The sequence below is a fragment of the Mustela nivalis genome (assembly GCF_964662115.1).
Source record: "Mustela nivalis genome assembly, chromosome: 11".
NCBI classification, from domain to species: Eukaryota; Metazoa; Chordata; class Mammalia; order Carnivora; family Mustelidae; genus Mustela; species Mustela nivalis.
The window spans coordinates 79225017-79249385 of NC_139030.1; the positions used below are offsets into that span (position 1 = coordinate 79225017).

Here is a 24369-nt window from a genome sequence, read left to right on the forward strand (position 1 = left end):
CCATAGGTAAGTGAATGGGTTATCCATTTTCAAGATTTTTGCCAAATGGGAATAAATACACTTCTCATCTCGAGAGCTCATGGAAAAATGGATTAAGGAAATGAAATTATGTGAATAACTGTGAGCCCTTTAGAGATAGTTATTATTTAAATTCATCCATTTATTCATTTATGCATTTTTTAAAAAGATTTTATTTATTTATTTGACAGAGAGAGATACAGAGAGAGAGAGGGAACATTAGTAGGGGGAGTGGGAGAGGGAGAAGCAGACTCCCCACCGAGAAGGGAGCCCGATGTGGGGCTCGATCCCAGGACCCTGAGATCATGACCTGAGCTCAAGGCAGACGCTTAACCAACTGAGCCACCCAGGTACCCCGATTTATTTATGCATTTTGATGATATGCCTATTGACTTGTTGCTCTCTTCTGTTATCAGTTTAAGGCATTTAAAGCTTCACTTACAATTTTAACACCGTAGGTATTTCTACATCCTGGAAACAAGGCTCAAAGGGTCAGAGTATTTGAATAACGCTAGCAAGAGTAGCAGTGGTCGTAGAAATGACGGTAATAATGAAAACCATCATAATAATCATAGAAGCTACCATTTTGAGGATTTATTGTGTGCTCTGGGCAGTGCTGACACATATATTGTCACATATATTGTCACTTAAGCCTGCAAATCTGATTCTTCTCATATCAGGAAAATGCAGGTTCATTCAGGGCATGCAGGTTTTAAAGTCAGATAAATGTGGCCCAAATCCCTCCTCTGCCCCTTAGCTGGCTGGGTGATATCGGGCCAGTTAGTCCACCTCTGCAAGGTGGGGGGTAGCAATCCCGTGAAAAGAAAGCTAAGTGCAACTACGGACATAAAGGATCAGGTGTGGAGTCAATCAGTCACCTCTTACTAGACGGTGGCTATTTGCAATGATTGTAAATTTATCACATGTTACACACAGCAAAGTTCCTCCTTGCATATAATCAAAGAGGAGTGAATGACTAGAGAAAACTCCCACCACTCAGGGCTCCACGAGAGAATGCACGCATTTCAGTTTTGACCGATGGTCACTATTTGCTAACCATGATTAAACATGAAGATTAGAGGGCCTGACAAGGACTCTGCCCGTAACTACATCCCCAAATCTGAGCCGGGCCAACGACCATCAGCCATTCCTTCTAAACCCTTTATTACTTTCTCATTAAGGTCTCAGTCTTGGAGCTGTGAGCACCACCCCTAAAAAGCAAAAAGCGCAGCTCACGGGAGGCGGGGGTGAGGAAGCAGGAAAGCCTCCCTTTAAAGAGCGCTTAGCCTGAGATAATTATAACCACTGGAGAAGGATGCAGGCAAATTAGCATCATAATCTATGGGAGCAGAAGGCGCAGTGATGATTTTCCCATAAGAAATACATCTATTTTGGAATTCTCAGTAGTCTACCACTTTCTCTACCATGGGAGTCAACACAGTTTTGATTTACTGACTCACTCTCCCTGGAGTGTTTTCCTCTGAATTTTAAACCAAAAAAAAAAAAAAAAAAAGAAAAGAAAGAAAAAAAGGAGATAAAGGGTGGTAGAAGAAATGCACAGCAAGAAGGAAAAGCGGTGAGAAAAAAGAGGAAAGGAGAGAAAATAAAACTGTGCTGTCACAGAGGTTTACAGTCAAATCTTAACATTTTGCTTTGTTCCAAGTAAGTAAAATATTGAAAATTGAAAGTTGAAAATATCATTCTGATTATTTAAGTATTACCCAAATATCAGTAGGTTCAAAATTTGAGTATTTATTCAATCTGAAAGCATCCTGTTATCCTAATTGCAAGTGTTTACTGAGTATTCTTTGTGGGTCTCATTTTGTCAGGTGCCTGGGGTGGGCAGCGTGTGTTTATGGATGAATCGATGTCTGTTCCCTTAGCACTTGTGCTGTGGTTGGGGATATAAAACAATTAGAAAATTAGATATTTTATAACCAGGAAGCAAAACTGATAAAAAGGCAGTTTGCTTTAGTTCCACAATCTTCTAGAAGGGAAAAAAAAATTGGCCTAGTCAAATACCTTTGGCACATTCTGCAACGTATATCTTTTAGGAGAATCTCTGTGCCTATTAGTGTAGTCAAGTTTCCCTCTTGAGTAAAGTAACTTCTTAGCCCTGGTTCCCTTGGGGACAGAGGCTGCTAAAGCTGTGTGCAGGGAATTTATTAGGGGCTGTGAAGCCAGACAGGCAGGGGCGAGGGGTAGAGGGGAGTGGGGAAGGGAAGGGCAGGAAGGAGAGGAAGCCAACACAAGCATGTTACTGACCTTGAGTCAGCCAACATCAAGGGCACCTGGTACTTGACCTTGTGGGGCTTTCTGCTGGAAAATTAAACCAAAACATGGGAAAGCAGGGCAAAAAGTTGAGAGGGAGTGAGTTGAATCTTGTGAACTATCCTTTCAGCCTCTGACTAGAGCCCTATCAAATATGTCTCAGAGTTGTCCACATAGGAGACAAGGGGGGGGGGGTGTTTATCCATGGGCTCTTGAACGTGTTGGTCAAGGGCAACCCTCATGTGTATTGACTCCCTGCCCCTTTGGGTTGCACATCAAGGATTGCTTAGCAGTTCCCATGGGAGAATCATGTTCCACACCCAGTGGCTGGAGGAAGTGATGGGCCCGGAGGGTTTGGAGTGATATGCAAGCGCTGGCCAACCCAGATCCTAGTGGAGCTTTGATTCTTGTATCCGCCATCCCGTGGAACGATTATTCTGCTGAATACATTTTAATAAATCCAGGAATGCTTTCTTTGACCATAGGAAGAGGAGCTGGTTTAACGACATGCATAGCTCTATACAGGGGCTCAAATAATGTTTCTCAGATATAGATATAAATATAGATATTTTTTTCCTTGGCTTTTGCCCTGTTTTGCTAAGTTTCAATTTCATTTTCTAGCAAGCTCCTTTTCCACATGGTAGTTAAGAGGGTTCCTGGTAACTCATTCATCCACTTACCCATTCTTCCTGTTGCTCTGGGACGCCTAATTTAGATGATTTTCTCTGTCTCGCTTTGCAACGTGGTGCGAACACACGATGGGTTCTGGCGATTGGAAGGTGGACAGGAGTGACTCCTGGCACCCTTCCTCACAGGCTTTCGCGCTCTCTTCCTCTTACAGCCTTTTCCCAGCTGCCTGTAGGTGCAGGGGATCCAGCAAGGACTTCCCAGATAGAGGGAGCCTGCCTTCCTGATTCTCTGTGTGGAGGGTCACCTGCCAAACACCCATAGGGGACTGTTAGGTGAACAAGAAAAAAAAAAGGCTAACGTGTGAAGTCACTGCGATTTTGATGTTGTTTGCTGCTGGACCTAGCCTACCCTCATACAGCACGTGTGTGCCTATGTCTGTATCAGTTCCTGGATAGAATTGTCATGATCTCAGCTGAGGTTATTTGACCACGCACTAGAGAAACCAGGGTTTCCAGGGGGTTGGGGAGAGGTAGAAATCCTTGATTCCCATCAGAAACACATGGAATGGGAGCAGGGTATTTTATAAAGTGAACAGAGGCAGGACCAAAAAAAAAAAAAAAACCAAAAAAACAAAACAAAACAAAACAAAAAAACAAAAGGATGCTATGGCAGGATCATATTGGCAATGGATTCCAGACTTGGCTTTGCCATAACTTATGTGTGTGTCTGGCGGCATGCAGTTCAACCATTCTGGGTCTTTGCTGCTCCCTCGGTACAGTGTGAGAATTGAGCTAGACAGTTTCTTTTCTTTTCTTTTTTTCTTTAGAGTGGCCCCGGAGGTGGGGGCAGACTTTCCACCTAGCACAGAGCTCTATGCAGGGTTCAATCCCACAACCCTGAGATCCTGACCTGAGTTGAAATCAGGAGTGAGACATTTAACTGATTGAACCACTCAGATGATCCTGGGCTAGATGGTTTCTAATGTCTTTCTCAACTTTGAGATTGTTTGGTAACAAAATGGCAAAAAATTAAACTGGACAGGTTTCTCTTTCCTTTGTTGACCAAGTGGCTTCTGCTCCCCTCATTTTTATAAATGTTTTAAGAAACACGTTTGCCATTCTTGGCATCATCTTTCGCTGTGTTGGAGAATCCAAGCAAGGCCATGGAAGTTGTAGAGCCAGAGGGTCAGAGTGGCCCACATGCAGTAAAGAGGAAAATGCAGGCAGCTCTTCTGCTGGTTCTGCACCTGTGGGGCAGAGTGGCTGTGGGTCCTGCCTCACGCTTGCATGGGGATGTTTGAGAGGAGGAAGCTAGGAAGGGCCAGAGTTAGAGCTACTGTCCTTGTGGATGATCTCCCTGGTGGTCCTGTCTTAAAGATCTGGATCTTTCTTCCCCTACAGTGGGTATGATGAGTGAAATCAATGCCCTGCCCACTTGATAGATGCCTAGTTAAGAAAAAGATTGAGTATAGACTTAGAAATGGCAGATGTTCTCTCTCTCTCAGTCAAATAAGACAATAAAATCTTAAAAAAAGTATTAAAAAAATTCAGAGGCCGGGTCAGCTCAGGGGCTGGCAACCATGTCGGCAGAACTGAGAACAGAGGGATCCAGTGAGAAAATGCAGAAGGAAAGAGAATATTTTCAGAAGTGTGTATAATGCCTTGAAGGGTGCAAGGCAGTAAGAAGTGACATTTATAAGGATTTACAGGGATAATAACAAAAGACCAAAATAAACAGTAATAACCACATGCTGAGTCACTTTGGAACTATAAGTTCTTAGTTGCCCCCTTAAGAACAGAGTAGAATGTATCAAAAGTGGAAAGGGGAAAAGAATCGAATAGATAGGCTGAGATGTGGACATAGTCAGTCCTGGCCAGATGACCTTCACCCTATTTCTGTGAGGGAAGATCTGTGGTCACCGATTATATTGGTGATATTTTTAAAGTAAATTGTTTGAATGATGTGTTACTTCTTCTCATACTACTCTCTTTTTGTGGAAAGTCCTTTTGCCGGACTCTAATGAGATACTGTTTCTATAGCAGGGGTACTATTTTGAATCCAAGTTGATGTCTTTGCATGTTAGGAAGACAAATGCAGAGAGCCCAAGCATCTTGTCACAAGGGACCAAGTTGTGTCCCAGGAGAGGGATGCCCTTGAGAAAAGATCTGGGCTCACATTCTAGATTCAATAGAAAGCAACTCAGTGTTTTGGGACAGTCTGTAGAAGCAATTGTCATAGCGACAGTTCTTATAAGTGCACATCTGAGTTGGTGGAGGCTGTGAAACCAAAAACATGGGGAGAAGTGCATTTACTCACCCTGTCTAACACACTCCTTCCTTCCTTGATCTGGCAAATATTTGTTGAACACTTCCTACATCCAGGCACTGTCATTGGGGCATAGTTCTAGGTACCTGCCCTATTCAACGTGGGAAAGATCCCAGATGAACAAGGTAACCCAAGCACGTATCAGCCGACCAATGAAGAAATAATCAGATTATGAAATGGAGAAGGATGAGGGGCTTGCAGGGGTCGGGATTCTTGGTGAAATCTGGAAGAGTCAAGGAACCAGCCGTGCAAGGAGCAGTGTTTCAGACAGCTGGAATAACATTTGCAAAGGCTCTGAGGAGGGAAGGAATTGGCATGTTCTGTAACCTGAAAGGAGGCCAGAGTGACTGCAGCGTAATGAACAGGGTGAGAGAGACAGGAAGTGGACTGGTCATTTAGAGCAGGATTTCTTAACCGCAGTGCTATTATTGTCATGTGCGGCCGGAAAATTCTCTGTTGTTCGAGGCTGTCCTGTGTCCTGTAGGATGTTTTGCAACGTCCCTGGCCTCCTCCCGCTAGATGCCAGCAGCACCCCCCAGTTATGACAGCTGAAAATGTCTCCAGACATTGCTTTATGTGTTTTGGGGGTTAGAACCAGAAGGAACGTGGACCACCAAGGAAGGCTAGCAGAATGTGAAATAAAAGAGGAGAAGGGCACTGTGATGGTGAATTTTATGTGTCTCCTGGCTGGGCCATTAGGCTCAACCATTTGGTCAGATAGTAACCTAGTTGTTTCTGTGAAAGTATTTTTAAGATGAGGTTAACATTTGAGAAAAGCACATTATCCTTCGTAATGTGGTGGACCCCGTCCAATCAGCTGAAGGTCTTAAGAGAAAAAAGACTGACCTTTTGCTTGAAAGGGAATTCTGCCAGCAGACTGTGTTTGGGCTTGAGCTTCAACATCAACTCTTCCTTGGGCCCCCAACCTATGGTCTGCCCTGCAGACTTTGGACGTGCCAGGATATACAATTTCATGAGCAAATACCTAAAAATAAATTATATATATATACATATATATATATATATGTATATATATACACACACACACAAAATATATAAATAAATTTCATATATCTATATCTATATATCTCCAACAAATGCATTGTATCATGTATACATATATTTTATAGACTAGCATCTGACAGGGGCCTTGGAGGTCAGGGCTGGGGGATAGAGGCAATCGTGGGATTGGCTGGAGCCCAACCAACAGCTTTGAGACGATGGCTGAGAACAATGGTTTTGTCAGAGAGCTATTTTGCTGGGGCCAGAGCTGGGCCAGTAAGAAGGTGGTCTCAGTGGCCCACGTGGTTGAGGGAGATCTTACCGAGAGCTTATAGAAGCTGGCCCTACCAAGATAGGGCAGAGAAGCTTGTCCATGGTGCTGCTGAGGTCCCCCAGGACCTCCTATTAATGAAGAGGCAGGACTTTTGGTGGTATTGGAGAAAGGTGACAGTCAAGGAAACACAGTCACTGCTGTTTGATGATCATATTTTAACTTATTTTAACTCCCAACCTCGTGCAGCAAACCAGGGATGTAGATCTATGAGAAATACCTCAGTGGAGGTGTCCATTATGAGCTGGTGGGCTCAGAACAGTGCACAGGCATGGACAGACTCTCTGTTTGCAACCTGATTTGGAGGGCACAAAACCAGTGCCTGGAAACCAGGGATAAATATATCTGCACTCTCCTATGCTGGGAGCACCTTTCGAGAGGCATTTCCATTGCCAAAGGAACATACCTGACTTTAAACAGACAAAAGCAGAAGACACATCATCTCATGGGATATCTGGAAGTTGGATTTTTTTTTTTTTTTTTTTTTTTTTCCCAAGAGAGGCCAGAGGGAAGAGGAAAAGTGGTTTCTTCTCGCCTTCCTGCTAGGAGAACACACGGGTTTGCTGATTCGAAGGGAAGATTGAAGAGAAGCTTCTTTTTATAGATGTTGGTTTTGGAGTGAGTTTCAGTCATCGAAGGTATCCATCCTGTCTGCTCAGTAAACTTGCTGTGACCTGGCTGTGAGGGGAAGCTTTGGCGGCCTCTGCTCCTGGGCTATGTTGCTGACCCAACCTGAAATCCTTCTTTAGGTTGAGTCAGCAACATATCCCATGACTTTTGGGTGATAGGCTCTTTTATATAAGACCATAAAGCAGAAGGCCCTTTCTGCATCGTGTTGAATTTCCCAGAGGCTATGACCAGGGATTAGACGGAGGTAAAGAAGTTTAGGAGATATTGCTAAAAAGTGTTGAGGAACGTGTAACTTGGCTTAGGCCTGCCCTTTAAGCATTTGTGCAGAGAAAATAAGACCATGGGTAATTGAGAATAAAATGTATTGCTTTTCACACGTTGGAATAGCTCAAGTAGAAATAAATCCCTTTAAACATTTTAATTTCAATTAAGTTCATATTATAAGACACACACATACACAGTCACACATTTGGCTTGCCTCGCTTTTGCTGTGGATGTAGTTCTCCAAACCCAATGTTACATAAGCACAAAAAAGTTTTTCTTAAGAATTACCCAGTTTATAATCTAAATATAAGAGTCTCAAAAGAAGGCTGTGTCAACACATAACTAAGCAAATAGTTCTGATCTTTGCTCTTCTGGCCTTTGTTTGTTTGTTTTGGCCTTTGGATACTCATTCTAGGTCACTGGTTATCCACTATTCTGTCTCTCCCCACCCCTTTCACTGATGCCGCTCATAGCTAACCTTGCTGTTGGTCATGGGAGCTCCCTTTAGGGAGCGGGGGAGATGCTAATATTCTCCTTTCGCCCGTATTGATCTCAGACACTTCAACACCATGGCAACCCAACGTCATGGTCTACAACTGCTGGGCGAGGTTATAAGATGGTCAGTGTGATAGGAGCATGTGATCTCAGACTCTAACTGGTAGGTTGGTATCATCTAGATCTGTTCATTTCAGTATTTTATTTAAACAGGAGACCTAGTTTGGCCAAGCATGGACAAAAATGGATATTCCTTAACGAGGAAGTGTTTGTAGTAAAAAACAAACCAAAACCAACAACTGAAAACCAAAACAAAACAATGCCCCTTACCCTTACCCTCACTCCCCTCCCCCAAAAGCAACAAACCTCATTCATTGTCCATAAGAAATCTGGTTATGGTCAAATCCAAGAGGTGACAAGGCTAGTTCTGTGACTGAGCAGATGGTTCAACTTATTTTGCATTTCAGTTTATCTATAATGTGGAGCTAATAATAATCAGCTCTAACTCACTCCCATGGTAGTAATCACAAGAAGTGAGATAAGAGAGAGTGGTTGCTGGTTTGAAAGCATCAGGCTTCTGTAAGACTGCATTCAGTCACAAATAATTATTGAGCACTTACTTACATGCTGTCATCCTTTGTGCACTAAGCTTGAGGTTCAAGATCTGCTATAGGGTATAAATAGGTAGTACATGGTCCCCTGCCCTCTGGGATTTCATTAAGAGAAGCCCGTGAAATAAGAAGAAACTGACATTCTCTCTCTAGCATTAAATAAATGTAACATTATTAAGAAGTAATGAGAATTTAATTAATCCGTTTCACAAAGATTTAAGTAGCATCAATTAAATTTTTGTGCTTCGGGTTCAATTTTGTTTCTGAATCAAGGTGGTAAGGGTTGACACCTTCACTTCATTTATTAAGACAGAACTTTTCTTCAAATTACACAAATAAAATATATGCATTTAAACTAAAGGTGACAGAATTGCAGAAAGTAGAAATTATAAATCCCTTGGCTCCAACTGGGTTTTAATCCTTGACTATGGCTGTGACAACTTAGACTGGCAATTCCTTATCACTAAAGTGACGCTAATAAATACCAGTGCAAAATCTTGACACGATTATGAGAAAACAGATTTAAAATGCCAAGGATGATATTTGGTGGGTGTTTTTAATAAATGTGGGTTTTTTCCCTCCTCCCTTTATTTTGAAAGTTAATTTGAGTGGAATTAACTTTATCTGTAATATAGTCATCTGAAGAAAGCCCATTCTGCTATAAGTATACATATGGCTTATTTCTGGCTCCATTTATGCATCGTGAATGTCTCCAAATCCCAGGTGCCCCCGTGGAGGGCCCTTCTATGCTTGTTACGAAAGAACCTTCTCAAGGACTTTTCCATTTACTCTCAGGAAATGCCTCACCCTTATATTTTCCGGCCTTTTTTGAGGAAAGTTACCTTAAAACTTTTTTGTTTGTTTGTTTGTTTGTTTGTTGAATAACTAACCTCCAAAAACAGTCATTTCTTTTCCTATGGCTGCAGAGTAAAGTGTCCTCTCTGAATATTGGAAGACTGAGGTAAACAAAATAAGTAATTAGTGAAGTTTTACTTCTTTTATTCTGTAGGAGTAGTTTTATTATAAATTGTGGAAAGAGACTTGCTGCTTGGCCAAGAAATAGAAAAGGTTTCCTATCTCTCTTTTAAAAAATTAATTTATTTATGTTAGAGAGAGGGGCTGGGGAGGGGCAGAGGGAGAGGGAGAGAGAAAATCTCTAGTAGACTCTCCACTGAACATGGGACCCAATGAAGGGCTTGACCTCATGGCCATGAGACCATGACCTGAGCTGAAATCAAGAGGCAGTTGCTCAAATGACTGAGCCACCCAGGCACCCTAGTTTTCTTCTTTATCTCCCATATTGTGAGGCAAGGCATCTCAGATGAAACAAACCCACTAATGAAAGTGATTGTGTTGGCTCCTCAGTTAAAGGAAGAGGCCCACAGAAGAGTGGACATGCTGAAAGGACTTCTGGAAAGTCTTCCATGAGGTAGAATGGTTTTCCTGGTGACATGAAAGGATCATCTTCTCTTTGAAGGAGGATGGCACGCTGTTCCAGACAGAGCCTGCCCTTGGGTGTCATGGGCCACATTCACGCTGGACTCCAAATCTGATCTCGAGACCTAGGCAAGTTGGCAAACTTCCCTGAGCCTCAGTGTCCTCATCTCTGATCGGTGGCCTCATAAGAAGGTTGAGAGGACAGCATGGCAGCATAGATTCCTATTTCTGGTATACGGTAGGCATATAGTCAATCTCTGTTCTTTTCCTCTCCGCCTCCCCTCACTACAAATCGTAGGCTAGGTAGTTTTAAAACTAAATGTCGGTCATTTTACAGAAGGCTGTAAAGTGCCTTCCCATCATTATCTCTTTTGATTTTTCTAAGAAACCCTGTGAAGGAGGTGGTCTTGGACTTAATATGAACACCATATACATATAAAGAAATAGCACTAGAAGAGGTTTTGAGAATTAGCCACCCAGACTCACTTGGCTGCTGAAGCAAGATGCAAGGGAGAAGGTCCAGGCCATTTGGCACCTAAGTCTCTGCTTTCTGACCCCCTACTTGATAACCCCATGGTTTTGTGGAAGATTCAAATGGCAAACTTGAATGGATTCTTCTTGTTCTCTGATGATAACTCAGTCAGGGTTCAAACCAGAGAAGCAGAATTGGTATTGGACTTATCACAAGGATCTAACTCACATGCCTATGGGGACTGGCCACAGGGGCCTGGAGTCAGGGGTGCAGGAATCAAGAAAGGAATGTCATGAGATGTCAGAACCCCAGAAGCATGAGCCTTAAGAGCTTCCAGGCAATTAAGATAGGTCCACCAAGATGGCCTCCGTATGGAGTAATTTAATGTCAGCTAATTAGGGACATTAATCACATCTGCAAAATTCCTTCACAGCAGCACCTACATTAGCATTTGATTGAATCACCAGGAGAAGGCATGTGTCAGCCACAATGTGGCTTCTGTCTTCCTTCCTTTCCCAAACTCCCAGGAGAAGATATCCAGTTTGGTCCACCCTACCCAGAACATATTAGAAATGGATTCTTGGAATCATAGTTCAGTTGGGTCAAGTTGAAATATCACACAGCCATTGCAATAGAAACCTGAAGCCCACCACTGAAACAGAGTTTTCTAGTTCCATATGTCTCTGGCATCTGTGCGCACCTTCCAGTGACTGAAAGGAGCCTCAGCAAACAACTGAAGAGATGGCCTATCATGAGCTTGGTCTTAGCATTTCTGCTATCCGGTTTCATGGACAGAGCTGCTATGCATATGAGCTCTCATGGATTGGATCTCTGGGACATTCCTGGAGAAATCGCACATACTCCAAGTGTCTGCTGGTGGTTGTAATGGGTGCAGGACTCACAGCTGAACTGGCAGCGTTTCACTGTCTCAGGTGAAACCAAATCAAAGCAAATATAGCTGAACCAAATAAAAATGACACCTGTAGCAACAACAACGAGGCAAGATCAACAGCGATGATACTAATGACATTATTATGTATAAAGTTTTTATTCTTGATGACTCGAATTATTTGGTAATACTGAAAAAAAATCAAGGGATGGCATACCAGCCATTTGTCTTTACCAAGCAAGGAGTGCTCTTTTGTCTTTATGCCTGGTACAATATCCCACTAGTTGTATTAGTTGGGATTCTTTGGAGAAAAAGAACCAGTAGATGTGGGCACATGAGCACACACACACACACACACTCACTCACTCTTATTAAAATGACCTGACTCATGTGATTTTGGAGGCTGAGAAGTTCCAAGATCATCAGTTAGCAAGCTGGAGACCCAGAAGAGCCAACAATGCCTTAGTTTGAATCCCAAGGCAGAAGAAAATCCCATGTCCTAACTCAAGGGCATACAGGCAGGAGGGATTATGGGAGACTTAGCCTTTTGTTCTATTTAGGCCTTCAACTGCTTGGATGAGGCCCACCCAAATTAGAGAAGGTAATCTGCTTCATTTGTTCGATTAATCTAAATGTAAAAACTCATACAAAAATACTCTTGCAGAAACACCTGGGATAACGTTTGACCAGATATCTGGGTAGCCTGTGGCCCAGTCAAGGGGACAAAGAAAAACAACCACCAGAGTAGTTTCAGTTTATACCAAGCATAAAAGAAATTCCCCACAGGGGCTCTAATTCTATGTTTTCAGGATCCCTGGATTTTTCCTCTGGTTTTCTCAGCTCAGAGCATTTCAAATGTGCTTTCCTTCAAGCTCCCACGTCCAGTTTTTTGTCCAGAAACACAAAATTGAGCTTTACTCCAGGTATAGTCATTTGAGGTCCCTTCCTCTCTGCTACTCCTACAAAAAGGGTTATCTCCCATCTCAGGAGAACCTAATGGTGGGATGAGGCATTTGTTGCCAAACTCTGACAGATGCTCCACAGGAATGCTGTCCTCAGTCTCTGCTGACATGACCCCTCCCTACCCTGGAGATCTTAGGGAGTGTGGCTTTAGGGAACACACGTATGAGTGGTTTGGGGGAGGTCGCAAAAATGGTCCCAGATTTTCATGCCTGCAATTTGACTTTGAGGCTCCTCTTATTAAAAAGCAGTGTTTATTTTCCCACTTCTTGAAATAGGTTGGCCTTGGAACTCGTGTTGGCTACAGAATGCAATGGAAATGGTAGTATGTTGGTTTTGAGCTCAGGCTCCAAGAGGCCTTGCACACTTCCATACTTTCTCTTGGAGCCCTGTCTAGATAATTCATGACTAAGACCAAGCTAGCCTGACAGAGCATGAGAGAATGTGGAACAGAGATGAACCATTGCCACCGAGGCATTTATAGACCAGTGTACCTTAACTGACCTAGCAATCAACCATGGATACATTAATGATCCCAGTTGGAATCAGAAGAGCCCCCCCGCCCCCCGCCAACTGGTCACTAATCACAGCCAACTGTCAACCTGAAGGATTGTGAGCTCAATAAATGGCTGTTGTTTTAAGTCATGAAGTTTGGGGTCGTTTGTTAGGATCTTCAATTGTAGCATACAAGCCTGAATGACGTAAGACACTAGGCTTTAATTATCTGTTTACATAGCAGTTCCATGGACCCTAAAGGTTTAAGAAGGTGGGAACTCTGGCTTTCCTTTTATTCTTGTTCAGGTAAATGCAAGTTCTAACTGGCCAAGTGGCCTGAGCAGGTGATAACTACCCTCATTTCCTATTGCATTTATAATCTCCTGCTGAATTTCCTTGACCTCAGTGAAGTCACAGATTTGAAGAAGTACAGAGCAAAGTACTACAAGTTTGAAAGAACAATTTCAGAGGAGATTCATAGATTTTGATGGCTATGAATCATACCTTAAGAATTTGTGGCTCCCTTTGAAGTGCAGACCACAGGATGTATCTGATTCATTCAGCATCTGTGCTATTCCTGTGGTTCCGTTTCCAAAAGACCTGACTGAGCTGAAAAGGAACTGTACTCACCAACGAGACCACTGGTTAAAAATGGGGTGGGGGCTGTATTAACCAAAATTGTTCTGAATTTTCTGGCCACAGGGCCAAAATCTTGCTCAAGTTTGGGTTTTATTCTTGGAAATGTTTTCTTCCAGGAGACTTTTGAGATCAAAGCAGAGTCTCTCTTAAGGGATGTGGATTGTGATTCAAGGATGCGATGTGCCCTCCCTGAATGTCCTCCTGAGAGTCTTCAGAGCAGCTCAGTTTAAGATCAGTTTTCTTATTGACTGATCAGGATGTGCAAGTGACAGCCACTTGGCCTCCAAGAATGGATTTTTGAATGTGTGTGTTTGAACATTTTTTTTTTTTAAGATTTTTTCATGTTGAGTGAAAAGAAAGTATACCAGAGTGTCCTCTAATTAGAAGGCTAATCTAGTTAGTGTTCCAGACTAGCAGATACCTTAGTGTAACACAAATGGAAATTTTCATTTACTTTACCTGCTTCATTTAGTTGAAGAACTTGGTAGAATGCCATGGAACTTTCTAGAAACTATATCCATTGAAAAGTTCATCTAATTTGTTGGAGAAATTAGTACATAGGCCACACCTCAGCAACCTGCACATTTTTGAAATATTTTCTGTTTTGATGGAAAAAATATACTATTTTTCAACTGGCAAATCATCCCAACCTTCATCAGAAACATCTTCCCTTTAGAGGCTTCGTTTCATTTGGCAGAAGAGACTGCACCTTTGTAAGGGATGACATGGTGCTTTCGACTGAGCCAAGCCCAGTTTTTTCAGCTTCTAATGAAAAAAACCAAAACAACAACAACAACAAAAAACAAAAACTGAATCCATGACTATTGATTAGCTTCTTACTACTACTATTATTATTAATAGTGGTAATAGTAGTAATTACGTTTATTGTGTCCTGGGAAAGACACTAAGTAAAATTACCCATAGTGTCATCTCTTTTAATTCCCACAACAACCCTCTTAGATGAGCAAAGCTATTAGCCCCATTTAAAAACAAACAAACAAAGGGAGGAGTCAAATGACTTATCCAAATGGCCTAGCTAAAAAAAGAAGAGTTGGGGACCCAGCACAGTTTTGAAATAGCTATGAGCTTTGTTAGGCTCAAAGCTCATAGCTATTTCAAAAAACTATTTAATATTAAAGGAAGTACTAAACAATCTTTTTATTTTTTTCTTATTTTATCAAAACATGATGGTGGGTGGCAGTCCCTTTGCATAGGCAAAGTGGGTGATTAAAACTGTACAGGAGTCAAGGGGCACCTGGGTAACTCAGTCGGTCAGGCTGCCACCTTCGGCTGGGGTCATGAACCCAGGGTCCTGGGATCCAGTCCTGTATCGGGCTACTTGCTCAGTGGGGAGCCTGCTTCTCTTTCTGCACTCCGCCTGCTTGTGCTCTCCCTCTCTCTCTCTGTGACAAACAAATAAATAAATAAAATCTTAAAAAATAAAACAAAACAAAACTGTATGGAAGACAAAATTAATTTCCCTCTACCCTTCTGAGTTCTTGGCTGAGGACCCTGCCATAAAAGACAGATCAACAAGAGAAAAACAAGTTCATTAACTCATAACCCTCATGTATACATGGGACATATCCAGGCAAAATGAGTGATTCAAAATAATTCAGGCTTACATACCATCTTAATAGGGAGAGGGGAGGGGACACACAGGCCTCTTAGAGAGAGTAAATGATTTTTGGCAAAGATGAATGGACCCTTAGAAGAACAGGTGGGAGATGATGTTTGTGAGACAGTTTGTCTCCTCTTCTGGGACAGGAGTCAATCTTCCTCCACTGATGAGTTTCCTGGGGAGAAACTCATCCCAACTGTGTTCCCTCTGGAGGGTGTGTTTTTCAGGCAGGTAAGAGTTCAGAGAAAGCAGCCTTTGCTGTTGTTCCAGTGACTACAGCTGGAAACAATGAATATTCCCAAAGGACATATTTTGAGGTGGCAGGTCCTGAGACCCTCCAAAACTTCATGTCTCTTGGTTTCACTTTTGGTTAAGGGACACTGCATGCTGACTCCTAGAATAGAGAATGGGGAAGATGTCAAGTTCAATGTCTCTGCTGGGTCCTTCTCTCAAGGATCTTTTAGACTCAAGATTCCATTCATGGCAGAATATTTTACCACAATCCTGGAGTTAGGTTAGAGGAAGGGGCAGGGGAGAGAGAGGGAGAGATGGAGGGTTAGAGAGAGCTGCCTTTACCACTACCAACCAACCATTGACCATCTGACGTCTTTCCAGCTTCCATGTCTTGCCCCCAGTATAAACTTTCGCAGGCGAGGTAAACACAACACCAGGCAAGGTAGGCACAAGGCAAGATTTATTAAATGCATTCTCCAGCAAAGTTTCAGGGCCCAGGAGAAGGGGAGCCAGGAAAGTTGCACTGGGAGGAGGTGGGCATCCTCTGGCGAGGTTCCGGGACTCAAGGAGGGTGGGGGCGGTGGTGGTGGTAGTGAGTCGGGGAAGTTGGGCTGGGAGGGAGTTGGCGAGGTCCTTTTGTCGGGTTTTGGTAGGGCATAGCCTTGCGTCCATATAAGGCAAGGCATGCGGTGATCGGTGAACGGAGGGTATGGGGTGGGGAGAGTGTATCGGACCAAGGTAAGGTAAGGCATAGGCTAGAGTCCATATATAGCAAGGCATGTGGTGATTGGAGGGTATGGGGCGGGGGAAGTCTGTGATGGGCAGTGTCCGGTTGGGAAGTTCCTGGGTGGAGAGTTTCAGTTTCCTGGCGGTGACGTGGAGGCTGCAGTGAGGGTGGCGGGAAGGTCCGCCATCTTGGAGAGGGTTGGCGGGAAGATCCGCCATTTTGGAGCCCGGTTTCCCAGCCGGCCCATCACCCAGGATATGTCTTAGTATTTCAGTTGCATTACCTGGAAAGTGAAAGGTCAGAGCACAGTATCAGATGTGGTCTCTCTTTGGTCTTGCTCTACTGAATTTTACACACAGTTGGTTTCATTTTGGCTCAATTAGTCACCTGCCCTTCGCTGGCAGCTGCAGTTGGTTACTATGTGCCAACTGGCCAAGCCTGTGACCATCAGCACGCGCGGTAGAGTTTGTGTGCCTCATGTCCTGAAAAGCCCATGAAATGTAGGCAATCGGACATTTCTTAGAGCAAGCCCCAGTGGGCCTTCCCTTGCAGCGCTGGTTTCCTCGCTGGAGGGAAACCCATGGCTAATGCCCTTCCCCACCCAAACCTGGGTGTGTCATTTCTCTGTGTAACCATGGACTTTGCTGGGGGTGGTGCTGGGGTGGAGATTTCCCCGGTGCCCAGAGAGGTGGGGGACTGATTCTGAAAATGGTGACTTGCTGGGTCCACCATGGCCGCTCACCTGCCCCTGCCTTTGACACAGCCTCTGACAAGGGAGAAGGAAGCTCCCAGTTCTCTGGGATGACTCACTGCACGTCCTTTGCTGGGTGGTTCACACGCCCGCCTGCCAGGCTGCCTGCCGGAACAGGAAGGCCCTTATTGTGCTCAATTGTTTTCCTGAATGCCTTTCTCAACAACAGCAAAAGGAAACATTACTGTTTGGCTTCAAGCCATCCAGGCCACTTGGTACTTACAGTGCTTAGAATGTGGAAGTGGAGCTCGGCTGAGAGGCTGAGACTCTCAGGGACGCTGTTACTTCTGTGTTTCAGATTAAACGGCTGCCTCTCGCAGTCAACAATCCCGAGTGATTTAAGACAAACGGGAACTCCCTTTACTAGCAACAACCCCCTACCCAAAGTTGGGCCGTTTGTTTTATGAGCCTGTTTCTTGTCCAGTAACCCCAAGGGGGGTGTGTGTGGGAGGGGGGGCTGACACCACCACCCACTGAGTCGCCTGAATAAAATAGGAAAGCCCATGCCCCCCCAGCTACCTCCTTCTTGGCTTTGACTGCTCCAGAGAGACTAGGCGGGTGGGGAAAGTGTGGCCTGGGGAAAAGAGGAAGGAGGAAACCAGAAGGTTCGTTAATATGTAAAGAGAAGAGAATCAGGAGGGCTCCCGGCTGCCTAGGGCTCTCTGGGGGGGGGGGGGGGGGGAGGGGGGCAGCAGATGGCAGTCCTCCTATCTCCCGGTGCTCCTAGGGGAACTTACCTCCTCTCCCCCCAACAGAAAAGTCTTCCTCATCATTGCAGAGAGGGGAAGGGAGGGGGGCTTCTGCTTAGTGCTGTTCCTCCATGCTCAGTAACCTGTCTGGATGCTTCTTCCTCTGTGGACACCTTGACCTGATCCTGCCTTCTGCCTCCTTCTCAGCTGCTGCTGCTGTTCTCCCTGTGAAGGCTACTCCATGGGGGGCTGCCATTTGTAGTGGAAATTGGGCTCTGGGCACAGTGGCCAGGATGCTTCTGGGCCCCAGCAGTCTCACTGTGTGCACAGCCTAACCACATCCTTCAGTCCTAAACTTCTCTCCACTGAGACTCAGGCTGGAGGTTATGGTGGGGTTGGGGGGCCGAAGCGGCTGAATCTGCATTGTTCCTTCCCCCAGGCCTCCTCACTCCCCGTCCTGTTCTCGCGCCTTCTTTCATGGTCTCCCATACCAGCTCTACTTACTTCTTCAGCCCGGACCAGCCCCCAGACAGATCACCTGGAGTGAAGTGACACAGGTGGAGTGTCTCCTGGCCCACCTGCCCCGATGCAAGGAAAGCTGAAATCAGTTCGAGCTCCCCCAGAAAATCTGCCTCAGGAGCTTCTTCCATAACTTGAGGGGGGTTTTGTCTATAGCAATACGAACCCAAAACAGGGGGGTTGCCAAAAACTGAGGCTGCTCAAAATACTTTGGGCAACTAGAGCAAAGGAAAGCAAAGAGATTCTTTGCTGGAGGACTTTTCAGGGACTTAACTCTGCAGCTGGGGGCGGTGGCTTTGCAAAGAGGTGAGGGTGTGTAGAGGTTACCTTGTGCCTTCATCTGGCTCGAGGGGGAGCGATAGGCAGGTGCTTTTCCTTCAGCTGAGTGCTCTTCTCTTAGAGAATGCAGATTCGCTAGACAGGAGTTAAACTTGAGTGAGCTTTGTGGCTGCCTCCAGCACCCCTAAACCCATTGGGGGGTGGTGTGGAGTCCAAAACTTTTCAGAGCCCAGGGGAGGGTAATATGTATGCTGCTGATGGGTGGAAGCAGCCACAGTTCAAATGTAATGCGGGAGTGGGTGGGGACTGCAGGGGAGCTGGCCGAGAAAGGACCAGAAGCCTCTTGGCAGAGCTGACTGGAAAAGTCAGGGGTCTCTATGAAAACAGCCAAGCTTGCAAAGCTAGGGTGCGTATGCTGATGTCACACAGCCTTCTTAGGTGCATCAACAGGTAAGCAAGCCAAGTCTCAGCGATAAAAAGAAAAGAAAGAAGTCACACATCACATTTGCACATGCACCATGCTGCCAGCATGTTATCACCAGATGGAATCATCTTGCTCATTTCTTGGGTCTAGAGTGAAAACCTTATTATGGAGCCCCAAACCTGGGGGCCAGGGGCGAAGAGGGAAGTTCTGGAGAACACAGTGGATACACAGTTTTGCTAATGGTGGAACCACTTCTACTTTTTGTTTTGCATTGTTTTTAAAAGAAACATCTCCTATTAAAACTTCTTGGAAATAACATTTCACAGAGCCCTGTTAGGAAAGTGCTTGTCTATACAGATTGCAACTTTCTTTGCTTCCTTTACAGAGACAAAAGAGATAAGTAGAATACCCGAATCAAAAAATGGACAAAATTCCAACCATGTGGGAACGCGACGAGTAGCTGTGTAAGGGGCATTTTATTATCTTCCAATTTCCTTTTCTCTTATGTGATATTCTAAGTGAGCAAATTGAAGGATAAAGTGTTGAATGGAAGGAGGAGGGAGAAGGAGGTACCAAGAAGAGAGCCAGGTTATGGCTTGTGTCAGTAGTGCTGACAATCGGTTTTCACCAAGAATGGGAAAGGGGAAGCAGGTAGAGACTTTGAAAGAGAGGGAACTAATAGTGAGTTCCTTTTGGACAAGCCTCAGAGACATCCAAGGGGACCTTTCCACTAGGCAGGCAGATGTATGAGTCTTGAGCTCTGAGACGTCTGGACTAGAGGTGTAACTTTGGGTCAACAGAGAACTCAAGCCGTGAATGTGCATGAGATCATTGTAGATAGTCGTGCATGAGCAGCAGAGGGGGCTGGGCTGGGTTCAAGGAGGAAACCAGGAGAGAGGCCAGGCCAGGCCAGGAGGCTGCCGGAATCGGGTGCACCTGCAGTTAGAGCTCATGAGATGTGCACAAACCTGCCTGAACCAGCATGGAATGAATGGTGGGGATTTGCATCAAATGGTTAAAACGTGCTCATTTTTTTCTTACCTGTGTTACTTTTCATCAGTATACTCAAGCGGGGTTTTCAGAGCACTTTTTAGGTGATTTTTTATTTTTTAAAGATTTTATTTATTTATTTTAGAGAGAGAGAGACGGAGAGAAAGTGAGCAAGGGGCGGGGCAGAGAAGAGAGGGGAGAGGGACAAGCAGATGCTGCAGAGCATAGAGCTGATGGTGTGTGTGTGTGGGGGGGGCTGTGTGTGTCTCTAACCATCATCTCACGTAGTATCTTTTCTTCTTTCATTTCTTTGGTAAGAACAAGTGAGTGTTACTCAGCACATTTTAATTATACAATACAATGTTACCAACTGGATGACTCCATGTTTGACATGTTTGACATCTGATCCTTGGACGTTACTGATCGTAGGGGTAGGAGTTTGTACTGTTTTCACCAACCTTTCCCTGTTTCCCTCATGTCCCTTCAGCCCCTGGCAACCACTTTTCTTCTGTGTCTATGACTTGGATAATTCCACACAGAAGTGATACATGTGGCATTTTTATGAGCTTCTTTTTAAAGATAAGGAAGTTGAAGCTCCCCTGTGGCGGAGACAGGACAACTATAGTTAATTGGCCCTTGGCATTGGTGGTCTGCCTGGCTTGCTCTTTGTACTTCACATTGGCTCTTTGGCTATGACCTAACCCCTTTCCTACTGGGTTGCAAAGTACTTACTTTGGGAATCCTGGCTTCATTTCCTCACGGGTTCCCCCTCCTCCATCCAGTATCTTCCTTTATTACTCCAAAGCATTTGATAAATTGGGGGTGAGTGGAACTGATAGTAGGACCAAAACATTCATGATTTGAATGCTTTGAAGCTCTCATCTGTGGCTCAGCGATTGTCTTCCCTACTACACAGCAGTGGTTATGATGGATTTTGTTGTAATCAGCATTAGAGCCTCCAGAAGACATGAATCCATCCTGTGGGGAGGTTTCCTAGAGAATTCAGAATGACCAGCTCAATAAATACTTTTTGGATCAGTATGTATTTTTACACAATTCCCCTCCCTCCCTTTTTTCCTCTCCCTAATCATGCACACAACTCCATCGGGATTTGCTTTTGGAAATGTGGAAAAGCAATCTTCTTTCATTTCTTTCAAGTTTAAAAAATGTCATTTTTTATAATTTTAATTTTTGGCTTGTTTTTCTCCCCTATATATTCTACTCTGAATAACTTTGAATTAATTTCCTCTGAGTTTAAATGCTTATCAGATTCCTGATATTGGCCAGTTTCTGCCTTGGGCTATTCAAAATGAGGAGAATTCATAAAGCACAAGGGAGAGAACATGAGCTTTGACTTTAGTAGATCTAGTGTGGGTCCTGAGTGGCCTCAAGCAAGTCACTTAACTTCTCAGGTCTGTTGCTTTATCTGTGGAAGAAATCCTATGGCCTTCATAGGGCTTGACATGAGAATTAAGTGAAAGGGACCCTAAAGGTATTCTAGACTTGCCTGCACTATATGCTAGATGCATGTTTATTTACATCAACTTCCTCTATTTTAAACTCTGACACATATTTATGATGTACACGTGAGAGCTCTTTCAACACAGAGGAGTGTAGGTTGTACCTGTCACTTACCACTTCCTACTTCTCCCGTTAGTCTGTGCTTGCCACATTCGATTCTAAATACCTTGAAGATAGAATGATATATTTCATATTTTAGGTGTTTTTATGTCCAATCTCCCCTACTATCTGCTCAGCGTCAAGTAGGTGGGCAGATATTTTTTAACCAGCCTTTCTTTATTTGTCATGTAGTGATGATGACAGTTTTTGACCCTGTGAAAGAAGTTAAGTAGAAATTTAAAACCGTCCATCCGGGAGCACCTGGGTGGCTCAGTGGGTTAAAGCCTCTGCCTTCGGCTCAGGTCATGATCCCAGGGTTCTGGGATTGAGCCCTGCGGGGAGCCTGCTTCCCTTCCTCTCTCTGCCTGCTTCTCTGCCTACTTGTGATCTCTTTCTCTGTGTGTCAAATAAATAAATTAAAAAAAAAAAAAAAAAACCAAACCAAAAACGTCCATCCGTTTCAGGTATTCATGGTGGAGCTGTAACGGGGGGTGTTGTTCCCATTGATTTATTCCACGATTTCCCTGATCAGAGGATGCTCGGGTCTCTATTCATCCCTCTTTTCTCTCTGTGTGGCAGGATTCCCAGCACAATCTGCAAATTGGCAAGCCGTGAAGTTTGTGCAGACACGAGTGTCAGTTAGAAATAGAGTGACTATATAATTTGTTGTTCAAATGAGAACACATGTGAAAGTGAAAAGAGGAGCCTTCCGTGATTGTGTTGGCTCAACAGCGGTAAACCAGGGCCATCCCGGGCAACCACAGCGACTCTAATTATCACAGAGGGGGACCGAGGTTATCTCTGCCCTGCAACAGCACCCCCCCAATAACCCCATTAATAAGATATGGAAGTGATTATAATGCTAATTGAATTTCGTATGCACTTGGCAGCATGCATTTCTTTACCACTGTCTGTTAGTATCTCAGAGGGGCTGGTGTTGGCTGCATTAAGCACATTATGTGGAAGAGAAGGAAAAGAAGTAACCTTAGTTAAGAGAAGATTCCAAGTTTGGCAGAAGAGAAATTATGTGGTTTCTTTTAATCATGCAACTCACAATTTAAGGAGGGCCAAGTGTATGGTGCTACTGACCTATCTTGAGGGTGTTCTCCCCTGATCCTGGACCCCAGGCTACCTGCTACCTGGTATCTCTGGACAGCATAAGGCCAGTTCTAAAAATCTTCTCTGAAAGGCGATGTCACCAGTTTATTCCTGGAGATCTTACTGCAATTTACTTTGGAAAGTTGGGAGAGAAATTTCTTTGCAAACAGAAGATGGGCAAATGCTACTGTTATTAGCTCTCTACACTTGTCCTCATTTTTTTAGAAGGTGGCTCTCTGAGGGGTTGTAATGTCTTTGGTGATCTGGTAATAACTGTTGAGATCATAACCTTGTATTTCATGAAATAAATCTACAAAGAATATAAAATGAAGATAGATATTTAAACTGTTTCATCTATGAGTTCCTGTTATCCGGATGGAAATGAGATGCCTCCTGATTTGTAGCCAGTTAGTCAATAAATGTCTTTTTTTTTTTTTTTTTTTTTTTTGGTAGATTAAAAAAAAATGATCTTTCTGAGCAGGGTCAGTGCTGTCTTTTCCTATTGCTCAGCCAAGTATAGGTTTTTGTGGCCTCACCAAAGAACCTACTAGTCATCATAACAGCATCTTCATCACAAATTTTGTTCATCAGGTATTAGGAAGAGATCAAAACTCAAAGAAAGTCAGGTTCAGACCCATACCCTGCCTTTTATTTGTTATCTGTCTTCAGAGCAGTCACTTTATCATGGTGGCCCTCAACATTCTTATTTGTCTCTCTTTTGTGGATCAAATGAGATCACATGTGACCAACATGTTAGGTAGCCCTATAGGCACAAATTTAATAAGCCTAATTAGGATGTAAGCACCATGAGAGTGGGCATTTTGTTTACTTCTCTACAGTGTATACCTGTGCACTCAATACACAGCAGTCAAATGGATCAATAGTATTCACGAAGAAGAGTTGATAATTTCAACATGTCACCATGGATTCACTTAGCATAGTGTTGTACCTATGTTGTACCTTCTGTCTCTCCTGTTCTGAGGCCAGAAGCAAAAAAATGTGAAAGATAGGATTAGCCCGTATCCATAGTTCTTCAAGTGAATTCCCAGTGAACAAAATTTATCAGTAAGTCATTGTTAGAGTGGAAATTATGCTCTTTAGCCAGGCCATTGTTAGGTGAGGAATAGCAAAAGATGGCCTCCTCTGTCTCAAGAAGATCAATCATCATTATCTTTGTTTGTTCCTCCCTTGACTCCAGCATCTATTACATGTGTAGGTCACTATGAATCTCTGTTGCCTTGCTTCTTGTGAACGACATGATCTCAGAACTTGTCAGAGTGAAGAATCTTGGGGCAGGCCATAGTTTTACTGGATCAGAATCTGTATTTTAACAAGATGCAAGTGATATAAGTAACACCTGAGAATTCCTGCTGCAAGAAGGAAGGAGATCTGTTTGGGATCTTCTAGGAGCTCATGATTTATTGGGAAGCAAACATGTGCCTGTGTAGCTAATACAGATTTCAGGCCACAACCTCAGTGTGCACAAAATAGGACTTTATTTTTCTTATAATTCAATTTGATTCCTGTTTCCTGCTCCAAACTCTTGGCATGATACAGACTTCATCTTAAATAATTTGGCATTTCCCTCCCTCTCTCCGGATGAAATAACAGCAAGGTACTAGGGATGAGAGATGATCAGTTCATCAGTCTTGTGTTCAGTGGGGCGTCCTCTGAGATTTTCACAGGCTGCTTTGATCCTTGGTTTCTTACAAATGTGATAGTCTCCTCCCCCCCCCCCCCCCATGGGCTCCTTTGAGTCCAGGAACTTCAAGCCTATAAACTGATGCCATGTTGGGGATTTCAGTGAGACTTCCCTGGGCCCAGGAGGCTTGGACACACTCCATGAGTCTCTGCTCAAGAAGGAGAACAGGTAAAGAGTGTGTGTGTGTGTGTTAGTGGGAAGGGATTTCTTTCTGAGATCCACTCAGGACTTTGCCCTCATTTCTCC

General features: G+C 43.9%; 1 long non-coding RNA gene across 1 annotated transcript; it reads right to left on the minus strand.

The window, feature by feature from the left end:
* Positions 1-15767: 15767 nt before the first annotated feature.
* LOC309844216 lies at positions 15768-16987 on the minus strand. Its single transcript, XR_014300551.1, has 2 exons — positions 16862-16987; positions 15768-16334 (listed from the first exon to the last, which is right to left on the minus strand). It is a non-coding gene; the product is annotated as an uncharacterized lncRNA (long non-coding RNA).
* Positions 16988-24369: the final 7382 nt, after the last annotated feature.